The following is a 20,539-nucleotide window of genomic DNA, read 5'->3' as shown; positions in this document are numbered from 1 at the left end:
AAATGTGTATGGGCAAGTGTAAATTGTTCCATCTTCCAGCTGCCCAGATTCTTCACTCAACACAAATTTAGCCAATGAAAGCGAGGTTTTGATTTGACTAAGAATTCCTGACTTACCAGAAGATCTGTGAATAGCACAGGATACCAATGAATCAGTGGTTGCGTCTTTAGGAAAAGCCAATGTGCCAAACCCAGAGGTCATAGGCAAGACCAGATGCAGGATTTGGAGTGAGTCCAGGTCAGGAAGAAGTGATAATGAATCCAGGAAATTGTAAACAGCAGCAGAGAGACATGTGGGCAGAGCAAGCAGTGGGGCGGATGACCATTGATATCATGAAAGGAGGGCCTAGAAAATAGCAGATGGAAATGTGGAGCACAATAAAATTACCATTATTAGGAAGAAGAAATGAGCCCAGGTTTCAAATCATATGTGAAATGAATTGCAGTTGTACTTCTCTATGAGCTGACTAACCTTAAATTTATGATCTCTCAGTATCCTAATTTCATCACTCCTAAAGCAGATTTATAATTTATAGCATGTGAAGATTAAAGAAAACAATATATTTCATGCATCTGTCTTGCTCATAATCACACAAGTTGTTGGAAATATTTTTTTTTCTTTTCACTACAAAGGACAGCCAAAAATTTACTCAAAAGAAACTTTCACAGATTTTTCATCTAGAAAATTAATTTAAAAACCTTTGAATTTGTAAATATAAGGCCAGCTCCTTACTGATACAGGTGGGTATGTTCCAAGCCAGCAAAAAGCAACATCATTTGAGAAAAATCAAACCAAGCTGTAATATACTAAAGAGTCCTCTGCTCAAATCTACAAGTCAAAAGCAGAAGTAACTCGTGGCTCAGACATAGGAGATTATACTTGGAGACAAAGGATGTTCTTCATGATTACTAAGGTTGTAGCCATATGTTGTTATGTAATTAGTGCTTCTGTGTGTCTCACGATCATACAGAGCTTCAGTAGGGAGCTGAAATCTAGTAGCTAAGAAAAGGAAAGCAAACTGCTTTATCTTTGCTATTGAATGCAATCTTAAATCTTATTTGACACTCTTATTCTACCTCTGCTGCCTGGTTGAGCTTCTAGTCAAAATACCTGGCCTGCAACATTATCATCTATAGAAAATGAGTATTTAAGAGCATGAATAGCTGCTTGGCTTTACACGGACACTATACATACCTACATTTGGAAGTCATCATTATTTCCCTTTACTAAGTATTTTTAATTTGAAAGGCATAAAAATGAAGGTGGAACTGCCAAGCCCCTGTTTGTATATTTCTTCATAGCTATTTAGTGTGGCATTTCCTTATCTAGACAGTGTTGAATAACCTCAGGCCCTAGGGACCCAAACACAAGTCAGCTTTCAACATGAGAAAACTCATTTTCATTCCCCCGTTTGACAGAGATGACTAACCTGTGTTGACCTTGGTGACAATTACAGGCAGAAGCTGGCATCGAGTTTAGAAACAGCAGGCATCAGTGAGCTAGATCTCAGAGGTAATGAGCCGAAGATGAGACTTTCTTCGAATTCCTTTGGGGAACTGCTAAAAATAGAGCCTTTGCTGACTTTAAGTATAAAACTAAAATAGGGACTTAGAAATATTGATATAGATATAAATTTAAGACTTGTAAAATGAAACAAAATTCCAAAGGTGAAGAGATTGATTCTTGAAGAAAATTAAACTTGATGGAAAGTGACAATAAAAGCCTTGTACCCATGAAGTGTAATATCTGAAAAGACCCCAAGGAAACTAATTCAGTCCCTCAGTGTTACAGATGGGGAAAGAGGCCCCAGGGAGATTATGTAACTTGTTGGAGAGACTAGAGAAGTTAGAGGAAGAAGCAAATCTAGAGCCTTACTCCTAGGAGTACTAGCTTATGGTTTTTTCCCACTATCACAAAATTTCTACTACTCAGAAACTATAAGCATGCAAAGGCTTCTTTGATGCACTGAAGGTTAGATAAATATTTTTAAATAATATATATTATTTCCAGTACCTAGAAAACTGTACTCTCCTTGGCTAATATTTATTCTTATCCTTGGCAAATAACAAATCATGACATGCAGAGACTTAAATATTTATCTGTATATGTCTTGGATGGATGGTTACTAAGAATGTAGCTGTGTGCCTCTCAGACTTTAGAAATGCTTGACAAGTGAATTCCCATTGTCCAACCATTCACTTTAACTGAATTAAACTCTGAACATAAAAAGAAAACACATTTGTTTTTGTTTTATGAATGAAGAAAAAATTACATGCATAGCACCAGGTCACCAGTTGACCATTCCTATTGTTGACCTATGAATGGAATTCTACTTTCATTTAATATTTCTTCCCTCAGAATGAACATGGCTGAGAGAAGAGAATTTATGTAAAATTCCAGATAGATTGTAACTTTGCTGTATGCATCTTCATTTCTCTTATATAAGGGAATCCCAACTTTATAGACTGGGAATCACAGAAGACTGTGAGAGTGTATGGTCAAGCTTGAACAGTTCTCTTTTGGATTGCAGAGATAATGCCATGCCCATGGTGTATAACTTATATTGCATGCTAGGCTAGCTTTGGCCCAAATACTTATTTGACTCTTTTTATATCAGTGTTGTTCTAGGAACATGTTTGAAGCTGGCCACATGCTATTCACGAGCAAAGATGACGTATCCAAGTTAGTTTTGTCTGAGTAATTCTCCTCAATAAGATGGAAATGATAGTGTCACGATGTTATTCATTCTTATACAAGAAAGGAGTTTACTTCTTTTCATCATTATTCATTAATTTTTCTCTCCTTCCATTCTGCTGCCTGAAAGCAAAATGCAATGGTTTGAGCTGTAGTAGTCACATGGATGACGCAATCTAGCACTCATAGCCACGTCTTTGATACAACGGCTTTCATGAACCAACTCTGCCCATAGCGGCCCTCATTTGAAATAGAAAGTAGTATCTGTGCACGTAACCACGGCTATCTGTCACAAGAAGTTGACAGAACTCGAAATGTATCACTTTACATCAGAGAAGTGAACACGTCTTTTTTGCCGAGGGGCATATAGAGAAACGAGTATTTGCTGCAGACTAATAAAGTGAAAGGGGTTATTATCATGAAATAAACAACTTTGCCTTAGGAATTTAGGTTTTAGAAATCAGAGCGTGGCTTTAGTTGTATCTTGTTGGTTGGTTAAATATAAAAGAAAATATTATTACATTTTGTAATATAATAACTTGAAGACCCAGAAAAATATTGGCAAAGAAATATCATCAGTACAAATAACAGCTTTTATAATTTCAGCTGAAATAATTGCATCAGGGGTAAGAAGTTACTGAAATATTGAGACCCATGGAACATAATACAAGGCAAACAAAACAAATCCACAATCAACCCCACCACTACTAGCCATCATCCATATGTTTCTTTATTGAACAAATCGTTAAGCACTCTACTCCGTGCCAGACCTGCGCTCTGTACCTTTCAATATCATTACTTCAATACTCTTGAAAATCTAGGTGACAAGCAACTTTGCCAGCTTTTGACTTAGTTTCTTTTTCAATGAACCTTAATTAAGGCTTCTCTTTATAACATTGTCTGAATATGTTCCTAGAGCCTCTGCGCTATTCAAGCTGACTTTGCCATTCATCTAACTTGGCTTTAACAGATGAAGGAGATGAAGAGAGAGATAAAATTAGAAGCTATACAAGTGAATGCTGGCAAGGGTGTGTTTGTGGGAGCACAGAGAGAAGACTGTCAGAGTGTATGGTCAAACTTGAACAGTTCTCTTTTGGGTTCTTTATGGGAAACTTTCGAATTCTGTAAGTGCTACCATACGCTGTGTTAGATGTGTTGACTCAGTCACAGGCTTGCCAAGGGCCTTAGAGGTGTTCTTAATTTTCTAACGTTGTCACTCCACTTCCCAATTGGGCTAAACCTTGTCAGTGGCTTCCTCAGTCCCTAAAAAGCTTTGTGAACTTTAGCATTGAGAAAGGATTCAACTTTAAGTTTCCTGTGCTGTGTCTGTGCCAGCTTTGTACAGCTTTGCACACTCCGCAAATAAGTCTATGACTAAAAGCTGTGCTGCAGACTGGGCTGGCAGGCTCTCCTGATGCTCCTGTAGCTTTGAGGGGATTTGGTAGGCTCTCTGTGTGATCTTGGAGGACTCTCTTTACGCACAATTCACAGGTACTTGTCAAACAAATTTCCCTAATTTGGAATAATTGTGTCTTAAGAGCTGGCTGGGTGGAAGTAATAAAATACCTGAATTATTAAATATCTTAAAATATTTAAATAAGGATTTTGTTTTGCAAAGTCACGTTGCTTCATTCCTCCAAAGAAGAATAACTATAATGAATTGCTAATAACACATAGTGAAAAGTTAACTTTAATAGAGATATGAATCTTGTGAGACTGTTTTTCTGAGCACATAAAACCAACCAAATATAGTTTTGTATAGCCCAAATATGTTTTAATATTTAGTTTGCTTTTATCTAGGGTCTAACATGTAGAAGGATTGGAATAACATCCAAAGTTATAGAAATTAATTGCATATTGCTCTAGACTACACACAAGAAGATGAAATTAAAATGAACACTTGGAATCAAATCTAGATTCAAATTTAAATCCTTTCTACATATAACTATATATTACTGGTCATTAAAAAGGTTTTTTGAATGATGTGTCACTGCTCTAAGTTATTATTTGAGCACTAGATGTTTTTGAAAAGTAGTATTAAAATCAGTTCTAGGTGGCTCAGAGTATTTGTTTAAGATTTATTAGTTCTCTTCTAGTTCATAACGGAAAATTATACATACTGATTTAGAAGTTGGAAGTATAGAATAATCCCTTCTGCTATTAATAAAGAAGGAAAGATCACTGAAGGACAAACTATTAGATTTGGCTCATTCACCAGAGAGTTCTTGAGAGAGTAATATCTGCATAGTGTTTGAAAGGGTAAATATTACTTAGCAGTGAGAAATAATTTGAGAAAAATATTGGAGACAGGAATACATGATACCTGTGTAGAGCATATGAATTGCTAAATTTAGTTAAAGGAGAATTTAATTTTCTGAAACAATATTTTTTACAACTTCAGTTTTGTTCAGATTTTTTCCCTACATTATTAAACCTAATTTTCCTGATATTATTAGAGTATTTCACTTTGCTAGAACTTGAACTATAATACTTATCAAATTAATGAAATCTGAATGAACACTCAATGAATACTGAATTCCTGGCCCACTTAGAGAGTAAACATCACCTTCACATCCATCAGTGAGTACTTCACAAGCATAATTCCATAGAGATATAATACAAAGAGTTTTAAACTCCTTTTTATTAAATTGGGACTCCTTTCTTTCAAGTAGATATACAGACAGTTGGTATGAGATGAGATAAACTGACTTCTTTGAGGTGTTTACAACAAAGATTCCCAGGCTGCTAAAGAAGAAAGATTACAGATATTATCAAAGTCTTCCTAATGGCCATCAATAAAATCATGGCTTAGTTCATCACATGCTAATGTAAATCAAGTTTTGTGATCCAAGGTCAAATTTTCATCTTAGTAAATCAAAGCAGGAATGCAAAGAAAATTCACTTCGGCAGTTACTGAGCCCTGGGATTAGAAAGATGTTGATTTGAATCTTAGTTCAACAATTAATGATACATAAGTGTGTGTTGTTTTATTTTTTTATTTGTAAAATGAGAATGAGTCATTTCCCATATGGTAATTACTAATACTTTTAAGATTTTTATTTTAAAATCTGAAATAGTGTCTAACAGTAAAGGCTGTCATAATTATTTACTTCTATTATCTTAATCATATGCAGGACATGTAATATATACGTATATACAGCAGATCTAATCACTATCTTAATAGAAACTTTTAGTGGAGAGAGGCTTGATTTATTACTAATAAATTACAGTAGGGTAAAATTAATCTTTAATAAATTCATAAGTGCAGTTTTGAGAGAATATAGATGAAAGAATGATTAATTTGCATTTAAGAGATTAGGGCATGCAACCCTGCTGTGTTGATATTTTAGTTTAACCATGAAGGATAGATGATCTAACAATTTAAGAATAAAAATGATGATTCTGTGGATGAAGGAGCAGCAAGGGGGGGTGAGAATTGCAATTTGTGCGAAATTTGGAATGGATGAATAAAGTTTAGTATCTGTGTCTCTGTGATACAATAATATTGCTTTCCTCTGCATCCACCTAAGACTCAGTGAAAATTATATTGTGATCAACCCCTTTCTGACTTTCTCTCCTTTGTTATTCTCCTACTTTTCTTTCTATTTGTCTTTCTAAATTTCCATCACAACTCGACTTCTATAAGACACACGCAAAAGAGTCAGCAATATACACCACTAGAGTAGGGCTTTCTGGGAAAAAAATACAAGTAGAAGTGTAATCATGTAACATAGCTTGAAACTTGAAACTATGATTAAACCACAACAGCATCCAGGTATAGATAATTATCCACTATAGACAGTTCTATAGCAAGAAGCCCTGCAGCAATGCTGTTCTGTATGTGATTTAAAGAAAAACAGGCAGGTAGAGGAACATTTATACATCAATATGATGATGAATGCTCACTGCTCATGAAAATACATTACTGAAGAAAGCAGCTTCTGGAACCCATTGGCTGCTGTTACCTTGTCCCACTGTTTAGCTATCTTACAAGTGTCAAACAAACTTTTACTTAAGCAACATGTTCTCCTGATATATCTATTACCTGCCTTCTAGCCCTTAGCCCCAAACATTAATGGAATCCCATTATAGTTTTACAATGAGTGAACTTGATTGCCCTAACCTGGGTCAGGTTAACATTCACCATTCCCATAGTGCCCCTTCCAGTATATTTGTTGGTATAAATATTATGACATGAGAAAACATTTACTGAGGCATCATTCCGTACCCTGCAGAAGAATGGGGAAAAGGATGGGTGAAGAAAGAGGTAGCACAGCACAGTTTAGAGGAATTATAATTCACTACTAGAAGGATGGACATAGAGACATATACGAAGAATTGACAGTGAGCTTTCCGAATGCCTGGAGAACATGTGGTATCATTAGGTATGTATAAAACTCTACTCCTGAGAACTCTCCAGCTTTCTGAAATTGGCGCAACATGTGACCACACCAGAGATTTCAATAATGAGGTAAAAATGTCTGATCCCTGGAGTCCTTCAGTATGGTCATGGTGGAATTTTACTTCTGTAGAAAGTTTATGAAAAATTCTGTAGAGTTTACAAAGCAATGTGGTGGGGAGGTTGAAGGGGAGTTTCCATGTCTGAAGGTCCTAGCACGAAGAAGTGCAGTCAAATGTCTCAGCTCTAAGAGAGAATCCTCCGGCTTCTTCTGCCTTTTTGTTCTTCTACCAGGGCCCTCAGTAGACTAAAAAGTGGATTTAGTCTACTGGAAGAAAGGCCAATCATTTCCATAAACACACTCAAAGACACACCTCGTAAGAATGCTTTACCAGCTATTTGCATATCCTTTAAACCAGGCAGGGTGATGCTAGAAATTTACTATTCTAGAGCTTAAATTGTTTCAAGAATATTCTGGTTTGAGAACTGTGTCAAAGTAAGTTAAACAAGCCTGGTGTGGTAGCGTGACCTGTGATTTCAGCACTCTGAAGACCGAGGAAGGAGGATTGTCCTGAGTTTGAGGCCTGCCTGTACTACATAGTGAGTTCAAGGTCAGCCTGAACTACATAGAGAGACCCTGTCTCAAAAAAAAAAAAGCGGGGGGGCGCGGGGAAAAAAGTTAAATAGAATAAATATAATGCAAAGAAAGATGTTTAATGATTTGTAAACTTTGTGATTTAATTATGAAAAAGTTAAACTAACCAAACATTTGGGAATAAATTAAGAAATAAACTGAAGTAATAAAAGAAACAAAATATATAAAGTTATAAAAATGTATCTCTGATGACTGTACCCCTCTAGTGAAACATTTGCATTATATAAGCTTTACACACATCACTAATAACAGATGCATATAAATGTATAACCTGCTTTCTTATTGAATGAAGTTTACTATGACTCTCATATAAGTTTTGATGAGCACTCAGAGGCCAGGATGGTAGCATCTTACCTCTGTCTTTACTGTACAGTAAAATATCCTTTAGCGTAAGCACCATCCATGCTGTTATTTCTGTTGCATTGAATACTGTTCTATACCCAATAGGTAGAATAGAATGAATAGAATAGTTGAAAAGCCTTATGTACTCCATAAATATTTATAGAATACAGTCAGGAAATTCTCTGCAAATCTTTTAAGTATCCATCAATATAAATAATATATATCAATATGAAAATTCATGATTTTCTTTCTTTTATAATTGGCTTCCAGTTCAATATAAAATAAATTTATAGAATACATTTATAAATAATTTTATAATATATATTCTTAATACATTTCTCTAATTTCCTCGGTGTCCCATAGTGATTTGTCATGTGGTTATTACTAAACAAATAACAAGAGTGAGTAAAGTTTTTAAGGCCATTCTCTGAGCTATAAAATGTGCTGGTGTCTTTCAAAGGGTCAGTTGCTTTATTCTTGTTTTATTTTAGCTATTCTGTTTTGATTTATGAAAATAGAGTGAAGAGAAAATAATTATCCTGTCATATCTACACCAGCTGTGGCAAGATGAAATGAGGTTGGAGTCACATTATTAAAGTGCTTTGTAACTATGGAAATTATTTTTTCAAATGGATTTTTTTGTTATATTGTTGGCATTTGTTTATTTCTAAGGCCATTTTATTAAAGAATAACATTTTTATCAGCAATGAAAACAACTTCAGTAATATTGTTAGACCCCTTACTTAAATAGAACATATTCTCCAGAAAAGTATTGACATTGAAAACTATTTTGGATCACATAGTTTTGGCTTTGGTGAGAAAGACAACTAAGAAACAAGGCATTTTTAGTCAGTAGTGTTGGACTTTTATCCCCACAAAAATTAGCTTTGGAAAGTTGATTGAGTTGCACTATCTTTTGAGTCAAAGTTTTCTTTGTTAGATGAGAATTTAAAAGGCCAATCAAAATAGTACTTAATTTGTTGAAAATATGTGTAAACATTTGGGTTTTCAGTAATTAGTTAATCATTTGTAGCATTGTGAGTGTGTTCCAGAAATCTCCTTTCCAAAACAAGAAGCACCTCTTTTTTCTTTATTCAAATGCAAACACTTTGAATAATACAATTTAGATCCCACCAAAATATTAGTTCAACTCTGAGACTTTTTCAACCACCTAAAAATAAGTGATCAGGACCACACGCCAGTGGTGATTTATACTTCCTAGAGAAGCAGGTGGTTGTTGATCTGAGAAAACTGGTATGAGACTTTTTGTAATATGAATCATGCATTAGATGTTTGCAAGCAGACTTTCCCTTTCTAATTTTTCAAATGTTTTGGTATCTATTAGACAAGAATTATGAACCATATTTGACTTTCTTTACTTTTGAGAAGTGAAATAAACAAAGCAAAGTGAATGTTGAAAAATTTTACCTGTGAAATGCTATTAATGTGAAAAGCCAGATATCAAAAAGGTTAAACAATTTTTATAAACACCTTATGGAGGGGCAAATGGCGACACAATTTTCTATGTCATAAATTGTGATAAGAACATTTGATTAGTTCATATGTGAAGTTCATATTTGTATTCTATAAAAAGAATATCTGTAGATCATATTTTATATTCCTAATATCATACAGTAGTGTGTGTGTGTGTGTGTGTGTGTGTATTTGTTTTGTTTCCATAACAGTGGTAGACAGCAAATATTCTCACACCTGAATTCATGCAAACTTTTTGAGTAGAAACTATCAGAAAGAATTATCTTCAGAAAATACTGAAAATTATTTATGGCTTATATAGCTATAACAGATGCAATGTAGCAATAAGCTTTCAGGAATTTATAAAGGAAATAGAACTGAATATCACTAATATCCCTGTTTACAATCTATGAAAAGCAACCTAAAAAGAATGGGTAAATTTATTTGAAAATATCAGCTACTCTTGGCAATCAATGTAGGTAAGACACCCAAGTTGGGAATATAGCAGGAACAACAGAAATTCCAAAAGTCCAAAGAGAAATAAATTTAGCTCTTTTATTTTTTATCAGGAATATTTCTCTAGGAAGCCACTTGTACTTTGTCAAGATTGAGAGTTACTGCCACAAATCAGCAAATCTGTTGTTGCAGTTTATTCTGTTTTCTCCACTCAGTATAGATACTAGGAGAGGAGTATCCAATATCCAATTGGACTAGTCTGGAAATGAACTGTTTCATCTGAAGTTCTCTGTCATGGAAAGATTCTGACCCTCTGCGTGACTATCTACAAAGAGGGTTCTGCAAATCAGCATTGGTGGCTGGAGGAGAAACAGCTCCTCCAAACAAGAGCCGCTGAGTACTGTGGCTCTGTCCCCTTGACCAGTCAGTTTGTTTCTCTGCACTGGCCTTCACATCTTCTAAGTGTCAGATTTTTCAACTTGTCAAGGAAGAGTGCTGCCAACAATTTCTAAAATTACATATTCATCAGCTGAGAAGAAATATTTAATTCCTTTTCATATATTTTCATAAATTTGGGCAACCCCTTGGATTGTATTTCCATTTTGTATCCATCCCTGATTCCAGGAGATTCCTCAGTTGTCATCTCCTATTAAAAATATGGTTTAATTGGGCATAGGATCATTTGCGTTACATATATTTGTTTTATATAGCCACCTAAATTTCTCCTTCGCTAAAGAGAATAAAAAATTTAGAAGTATAGATCAAAATAAGAAATAATAGGAAACAGGGAGATGGCTCTTTTGCAAAATGAGAGGGGACCAAGAGAGAGAGGGAGGGAGGATTGCAGAAGGGATAGGAGGGAATAAAATTTTAGATAAATTAAGTACATGCACCATTCCTCTTCAGTAAATGTGATCATTCTGTATTACAGCATTTACCAACAAAAATAAATAGGTAAATATGCAAAATTTACCAATTTTTAGTGTTATTATCCACTGTCTCCTTGAGAAGTGATAGAAAGCCAAAGAGAAAAACCTATTATTATGACAAACAGCACTTATGTATAACTTTCAACAAATAAAAAGTTTTTATTTCATGTTCCAAAAATAAGAACAGATCAATGTGTGTAAAGCTATATGGATGCTAAGTAGTAGAGTAGGTATTGCAAGCCAGTGATGTATGGCTCTTTTCAGTTGAACTGTTCTGCCTCTCAACTACTTCATGAATAAGACATATGGCCACTCTAGGTACTTGAATCTCCATAGCTCCACACATTTGATGAGACAGTGCTTAATTTGTTCATTTTAAGAGTGATATGGAATTAAAGATTTTAATTAAATATCAGGACATCAACCACCATGAAAACTACCCCAAATAGCTGATTGAAGATGTTTAGCAGATTTTGTGAAAAGAGTAAGCCTGATTTAACAACAATAAAAAACTCAGAAAAAATTTAAGTATTGTTGACTTTTCAAATAATAATATATGAAATAGTATTGCTATGACCTTTAATTATTTAAAGGGGTTAAATATCAAAGACAAAATGTCATCCCAGTGATTACAGAATAATTCCTCATTAATGATTATTTAGGCAGAAAATTTCATATCAATTTCTATAATAGTGTATTTACATTAAATCTTTTCTAACCTTGCTAATCATAAGAATATCCTGGAGAATATTTAACACAGTTTTAGTGTATCGAAAGCATAGGTCTCATCTAACAGCTGTAAGATCCGGACTTCTGCAACTATTTAAATTTGACAAATCTGTAAACCAAAGTCCTCCATATATGAATCTAATATTTATGTGGTAATGAATACTGTAGTGCTACATGATTTCTTCAACAACAAAAAAATAAAATTAAGTATTTACTTTATTTCTAAACCATTCTACTGCAAGATGTTAAGGTTAGATGTAAAAGGAATTTCCTAAGGTTCCATTAATGCATAAAGGTAATAATTTAGGTTCACCATTAATCAACCTCTTTGGGTATTTGTTTTGTTTGTGGTTCATTTTTAGACACCATGTTAAATTGTACATTTAAAAAAAATCACAGGTGTCTATAGTTGAGAAAATAGGACACAATCTCTTTATTTAATACCATCAACTTGGGTTATATTTTTCATACATTTTTGAGAAACTTCTACTGAAAGAAACAACTGTGCTCTGTAAGTCAGGAGAGAAAAATCAGGGTTAAATTCTTGAGCTGTATGAACTAAATTTGGATGTGAGATAAATATACACTTTGAAATCGGAATTTTGAAGTAATAGTAAATGTCATAAAGTAGGTTGAATAATAAGTGAAGTCTATGATTTAGCCAGATTTTAATGTTTTAGCAAAATAAAATCAAGAAAACATAAGATGTTAAGATGGAATGTTTAAAAAGAACAAGTCTGAATTGCTATGATGGTAAAAGAAATGACTAAAAGCCAGGCATAAGACATGGAAGAGTTAGGGAAAGTGGTCTTTTGAATATTAGAATCGTAATTGCCTGCAGACAGTTTGAACCAGTGTTTGACAAGAAGGGGCAGGGAAAATGAAGTAGATTCTCTAATTCCATCAGGTTCACAAATATTCCTCTTGGGCCAGATCTGAACTGAAAGGAACTATATGTCATATTCTCTCTCTTTCTCTCTCCCCGCCACCAGGGATCAAACTCAGGACCTTGCACTTGAGAGGCAGGTGGAGGCACCATTGAGCTAAATCCCCAGGCTTGTTTTTTCTTTACATAATGGAGAACATGAGATAAAGCATACTCTGTGTAGTGAAAATGTGACCTTTCCTTGGTTTCACAGGGCTATGTTGATGTATAGAGACAGAACTTCCCACCACTGAGTGGTGCACATTCCTGAGGCCTGGGATCCGATTAACACTACTTTTCTGAAGCAAACAGATGGTAGACTAATAAAGAGCTCTACCTTACAGATAAAATGTTATTCTTTTAAAATATATCCTAAGAAATGTCTAATGGGTGATGGCTCTTGCTGTAAAATATATTCACTATAATTCATCCCATCTGTTGAAATGAGAAGACATATGAACACATTTCAAAACCAGATTTCCCAATCACTGAAAGCAACCCCAAAAGGCAATGAGAAAGAACTATCTGACATTCAACCACCTGGACTCCCTGACCTAGCAACAAAAGAGGACCTGGAAAAAATAAAACAAGAAATAATTCATCAGATATCATCAGAGATTGTGCCCATTGTGCAAGACATGATTAATAAAACTAGAGTGGACATAGATAAAAAAAATGAGGGAGCTGAGGAACATCATTGAATCCCAACAAAGGAAGTCAATAGAATCCATAAAACAGATGGAAACAGATTTCCAGAAGATTAAAAACTCCACTGAAAGTTTATGCAGCAGAATTAGCCAATGAAAAGGTAGAATTTCAGATATAGAAGATAGGATTGCAATTAGTATCAGAAAAAGAAAAAAATTCTTAAAAATAGTAAGGGACCACTAAAAATACATCCAGCAGCTACTAGACAATACATAGAAAAAATAATATAAGATTGATTGGAGTCAATGAAGAAACAGAAGACAGTGCAGACAACATAAAAAACAGCTATTCACGGAAGAAATGGCAGAAAACCTCCCCAGTGGAGGAAACAATTTGAAATACAGATAATCGAGGCATATAGGACTCCAACTAAAAAAAAAAATCTACATGTAGTAGTTAAGGTTACAGAAACCCTACAGAAGAACAAAATTCTACAAGCATTAGAGAAAAGAAAAAAAATCACATATAAAGGAAAGCCCATCAGAATCACAGCAGACTTCTCGACAAAATCCCTGAAGGCAAGAAGATCTTGGAGTAATAAATGTCAAGCCCTAAAAGAAACAACCACCAACTCAGATTGATGTACCCTGAAAAACTATCTTTCAAAATTGATGAAGAAATAAAATATTTTCATGACTAAAAGCACCTTAGGAACTTCATGAATATCAAACCAACACTCCAAACAAACTTTAACAATATCCTAGGAAAAAACAGCAAGGATCACAATGCTGGGAAGCCCAGCAGAATTAATCCATCAGTCATGACAAGAAATTAAATGCAAAGGGGAGAACATACAGAAATGGACAGCTATATTGGTCTAGAAATGTTAATTTTTCTATTTTTATTTTTTATTTTTTTTCCATGTATACAGGGGTAACACATTATACTAAATATGTAAGGTCATATTTACGTGGGTTTGATTATAGAAACTAATAAAGTATTCTCTAAATAATGAAAAAAAAAGAGAATAAGATAAGACTATAAGAGCAAGAAGCAATTTAAATATGTTCAGGGACCATTTTCATCTCCAGAATTAAGGATTATTTAAATGTTACATCATTGCCTTTTCTCTTTTACTTTCCTTTTTAATTTATTTTAGGATTCCCTATTTTTAATGTTCATACAGAGATTTCTTTAACTGAAATACCGAATAGTTTCTTTGGTGTGAAAAATCTATAATAGTACACAGGATCCTAATGAGATAATTAATGTGAAATAGGAAGTAGAGGGCTAAAGGTGTAGGGAAAGTGGGAAGGGTGGGGGAAAGGTAATAAGGGAGAGGAGAAAAAAATATGAGAAACTGAAAAAATGGAAGCAAAGTGTTTGTAAATGGGGAGGGGAGGAGGGGGTGAAGGGAGGGCAGGGACAAGGGGAAAAAATGAGAATTAAGACCTATTATGTAAAGGTACAGAATCCCAATGATGAATGTAACTGTATTGTATACCTAGATTGTACCAATAAACTCAATAAAAAGGAAAAAAAAGAAAAAAAGAGAAAAAGTCATGACGAGGATAAGTCAACACATATCAGTTATAACCATCAATGGTAATGGCCTCAATTTACCAATCAAAAGAAATAGACTGGCAGAATGGGTCAAAAAGCAAGATACAATATCATACTGCATACAAGACACACACTTAATTAAAAAAGAAACTCATAGACTAAAAGTTAAAGAGTTGAAAATAAATGGAACCTCTAATCATAGTTCTTTGAGGTATCTCCATATTGACTTCCATAGTGGTTGTACTAGTCTGCACTCCCACCAACAATGGAGAAGGGTTCCTTTCTCCCCACAACCCTGCCAACATTTGTTATTGGTTGATTTCTTGATAGCAGCCATTCTTTGTGGGGTGAGGTGAAATCTCAGTGTTGTTTTCATCTGTATCTCTCGAACGACCAGTGATGTGGAGCATTTTTTCATATATTTACTTGCTGCTTTTATTTCTTTGTCTGAGAAATGTCTGTTCATTTCAGATGCCCACTTTAGAATTGGGTCTTTATATTGGGGTGGGGGCTGGTTGTTTTGAGTTCTTTATATATTCAAGATAATAGTCCTTTGTCTGAGGAGCAGCTGGTAAAAAGTTTTTCCCACATTGTAGGAGTAGATATTTTCTTTGCAGATCAGGTTGATTTCAAACCAACATGGATTAAGAGAGTCAAATAAGACACTAAATTCTTGTAAAAAGAACAATCAAACAGGAAGGGATGGTAATAAATATATATGCACCAAATATTAGTGTGCCCAAGTATATATATGAAATACTAACAGACATGAAAAATTGAATGAAAACTAATACAATAGTAATGGGGCAACTCAATACTCCACTGTCACAAATAGATCAACTAGACAAAGAAAAAATAATAATAAACAAGAAAATACTAGAACTCAGTCAAACTCTTGAACAATGAGCTTAGATGTTCATAGTGTTCCACCCCACAAAATCAGATGTATTTTCTTTTCAGCTGCACAGGGGTTCTTTTCCAAAATAGACCACATACTCACTCATAGGATGTTTAAGTAAGGGCAGAGGAATTGAAGTTATCCCCTGTATGATATCAGAGCATAGTGCAATGAAATTGGAGGTCAATAGCAAATGAAACCACAAGAATTTCATAAACACATGGAAATAGAACAACACACCTCTGAATAACCAATGAGTCACAGAGGAAATTTTAAAAAATCAAACAGTTCCTACAATTACATGACAAAGACAATGCAACATATTGGAATCTATGGCTCACAAGGAAAGAAGTCTTATGAAGGAAATTCATAGCAGTGAATACTCATATTAGGAAAACAGAGTGAGCTCAACTACACAACCTGATGCTGAACTTCAAGCTTCTAGAAAAAATAAAATAAATAAAAGCAGGCCAAACCCAAAGCTCATACAAGAAAGGAAATTATAAAGATCAGGGCAGAAATCAATGCAATGGAGACTAAGAGAACAATAAAAAAATTTAATGAAGCCAAGAGATGGTGCTTCAAAACAAAACTGAAACAAAATCGAAAAACTCCAAGTCAACTTTATAACAAAAAAAAAAAAAAAGAAAGAAAAGAAAAAAGAAAAGGCCCAAATCTATGTAATTAGGAATGAATTAGGAACCAAAAGGATGAACCAGCAGAAATCCAGAGGATTATCAATACCTTCTTCGAGAAACTATATATATTCCAATAGGATGGAAAATGCAGAAGAAATGGACAGAGTCCTAGATATGTATAAATTACCAAAGTTGAACGGAGATGAACTAAAACTTCCAAATGACCTAATATCAATCAATGAAATTGAAAATGTAATTAAAATCTTACCAACTAAGATAAGTCCATATCCTAATGGGTTCACTGCTGAAATCTACAAGACATTCAGAAAGGAACTTCTACCACTACTGCCTAAAATCTTCAATGAAATTGAAAGGAAGCAATACTCTTGAATTCATTCCTGGATACAAGCATCATATTGATCCCCAAAACAGAGAAAGACCCAACCAAAAAAGAGAACTATAAGCCAATCTCACTAATGAACATAGATACAAAATTCCTTAATAAGATACTGGCAAATAGAATGCAGAAGATCATCAAGAAGATTATATACCCCAAAAGTCTTCTAGCCTTAATAACTAAAAGTAGTAAAGTAGCTGGATACAAGGTCATCACAAAAAATCAATAGCTTTCCTGTACATGTAAAACAGACACACTGAGAAAGAGATGGGCAAATTATTCCTTTCACAATAGCATCCAAAATGTTGAAATGCCTAATACCCTAACAGAAGAAATCAAAGACCTCTACTCTGAAAACTGCAGCACTCTGAAAAAGGGGATTGCAGCAGATGTCAGTAAATGAAAACACATCCCTGCTTCTTGGGTAGGAAAATCCAACATAGTGAAAATGACCATACTTCCAAAACTGCTATATACATTCAATGCAATGCTAATTGAAATCTCAGCAGCATCTCACAGACCTTGAGAAAACAATTGAAAAATTCATTTGGGACAAGAGACCTAGAATAGCAAAAATAAGTCTAGGCAATAAAGACAAGGTAGGGGGTATAACAATCCATGATTTGGAACTATACTACAAAGCCGCTGTGATAAAAACAGCATGGTACTGGAAAATAAACAGACCTGAGAATCAGTGGAACAGAAGATGCAGAAATAACTCTAGACATCATTGACAAAGAAGCCAATATCCTCATGGGGGAAAGATAGCCTCTTTAATAAACAGTGCTGTAAAAACTGGTTTCAACTTGCCAAAGATTAAAAGTAGGCCTATATCTCTCAGCATGCACTAAACTAAAATCAAAATTGCTTAAAGATCTAAATATTGAAGCAGAAGCACTCAACAAGCCAGGAGAGTTGTTAGGTAGAATGCTTGAAGACATTGGCGCAGGCAAAGGTTTCATGAACAAAACCTCAGTTACACAGGACACAGATGTGTAAATTCTGAATAGTTTCTCTAGTGTGAGAATCTGAAAGTGTAAATAAGGACTAAAAGGTATAATAGGTAATGTGAAATAGGAAGGAAATGTGCAAAAGGGAAAGGGAAATGGGGGAGTAGGGAAAAAGAAAGAAGGGAATGGAATTAATATGAAAAAATTAAAAAATGGAAACGAATGTTTGCAGATACAGAGGGAGGGAGGGGTTAAAAGGAGAGTAGGGAATGGGGAAAAATAAGAATCAAGGCAGATCATGCAAAGGTGCAGATTTCTAATAATGAATGTCATTATATTTTACACCTTAAATGTACCAATAAAATTAATTTTGAAAGTTACTGATATTACTTAGTTAAAGCTAGTGTTTGAACTTTAACAATATTGTTATGGCCTTTACCTTTTTATTCAATTAGACTATGAGCATCTTTTGTATTATCACTCTTTATGACTTTGCTAAATGAATGAATACATAATAGCTCAGATCAATCGAAAATAGGTAGGTAGACTGAGAGATACATAGAGATTTACATTTTGTTTCTGTTTTTCTGGTCCCCATGAAACTATCATTAAGAATGTTATAAAATTATTCCCCAACTATTTTTAGACTTACAGAAAAATTGTGAAGATAGTACACAATGTTCCCATAAAATACTTTTGATATTTTTAATTATTATTGTACACTTGTCACTACCAATGAGCTAATACTGAAAATTCATTTTTAAATAAAATCCCAATTTATTCAAATTTTTTTAGTGTAATATTCTTTTTCTGTTCTGTGATGATATCCAAGATACCATATTACTTTCAGTCATCATGTCTCTTCAGCCTTGTTGCTGCTGTCTGATAAATTATCAGAGTTTATTGGTCAGCTATTTTGTGGAGCATATATAAAATGGAATTTGTACTATGCTTTTCTCATGACTAGATTGCGATTATGAGATATTAGGAGGGAAATAGAATAGACAAAATGCCATTTCATTGCATTATGCTAAGTATTTTTTTCATTAAGTTTATTGGTACATTTTAGGTATGCAATACAGTTACATGCATCATTGGGATCTTGTACCTTCGCAGGTTGTATCTTGGTTCTATATTTTCCCACTGTCCTTTCCTCCCTTCATCCACTCCACCCTTCCCTAATTCATATGCTGACAAAACAAATGATCATAATTGATGTTGAACTTCGTAAGATGGTTGAGAGAATGCGTGTCAGATTTCTCCTCTATCAATTTTGCCTCTATTAATACCAGACACTTAGGAAAGAAGTCCCTTAAGACACATAAACTTGAAGAACGGGAAATTATGCCCTACTTACTTCAGGAGAGTTTCTGAGTAAATAATATTTTTCATTGAATATTTAATTATTCTTGTTTTATGAATAATTTTCAATTACTTGTCTACATATCAAGGCAATCATAAATATTGCTTTTATAATTTTCTTCATTATTCACTCTTTTATCATTGTTTTTATTGCTCAGTGTTTCCAACTCTGGTCATTGACTTATCTTACAGTTGGACCCTGAGCTTCTTTTAATGCCTCTCGCCATCCAGTTTGGATAGGCAGATGCAAAACATTATGGTGTATCTTCATCCAGCTTAGTCACCAGATATAGGACATTGTGAATTCTGGCTCTTCCCTGAGGTGAAAATAGCCATGAAAGGTAAATACTTCAAAGCACTTTAGGATACCAAGACAGCCATAGCAGTTCAAGTAAACACCTTTAAATTGCTTCAGAAATTTGCAAGAAAGATAGGATAAATGTGTCATAACCCATGGGGCATATTTTGAGCGGAATTCATTGCAATGTGTTTTTTAATGTAAAACATTTTTGAAATTTAAATACACATCATATATTTTATTATACCTGATATAAATGCACTGCAGTTTAGGACTGAAGATCACTATGTAAGCTCTGCATTAAGATTTTAGCAATTATCAATAAAATTGATATTGGCACTTGTGAAGGTATTTGTGACTGTATAGTTTATTTGGTTAAATAGCTTGGAGCTTAATTGATGATCTATATTGTGAGACTACATTCGGCTTCATTAGAAATTATCATACTCTTCCAAAATGGTTTTATCACTTTACTGTATCGTATCCTTAGCAGTAATTAGTATGATCAGGTTTTTAAATTGTCACTTTTGTCATTGTTGTTTGGTGTCTTAACCTGTCCTTTTCTTTTAGGTTTCTTAAGTGGAAACTTGTAAGGTTGATTTTAGAGGGTTTTTTGTTGTTATTGTTTTGTTTATTCATATGCTACACATTTCCTTCTCAAACCTACATTGGCTGTATCTCAAACACTTTCTTAATTTGTAAATTAATTTTTATTCATTTAAGATAAATTAACTTTATACTTCTGTAGTGTATAATATATATTTAACAATATTTTAACTTATCTTTTATCTTAATTTTGACAACTGTATAATTTGGAAATTCAGTTTTACTCTCCAAATAGTTAAGTATTTTCCAGCTATCTTACTGGTTTTGATGTTTAGTTTAACTTCATGGTAGTTTATTTTCATGGTAGACATGTTTTTACAATTTTCTTCAAGTTTCTTTTTGTGTGTCCATTGCCCATAATTGTTTCTATATTGTTTCATATTGCAGGAAAGCTTGGGAGGAATGAATATGCTGCTATTACTAGAAAGAATATTCTTCTAAATGTTAATTAGATTAAATTGACTGATAGTGCTGGACAATCAGCTATTTTCTTACTGGTTTCCTGTCTTCCTAATGTATCAGTTACTGACAGGGGTGATGGAGTTTTGTTTTGTTTTGTTTTGTTTGTACCAAGGTT

This window comes from Fukomys damarensis, unplaced genomic scaffold, assembly GCF_012274545.1.
Source record: "Fukomys damarensis isolate Sample0158 unplaced genomic scaffold, DMR_v1.0_HiC HiC_scaffold_32, whole genome shotgun sequence".
In the NCBI taxonomy this organism is placed as follows: Eukaryota; Metazoa; Chordata; class Mammalia; order Rodentia; family Bathyergidae; genus Fukomys; species Fukomys damarensis.
This window is presented reverse-complemented; position numbering follows the sequence as displayed.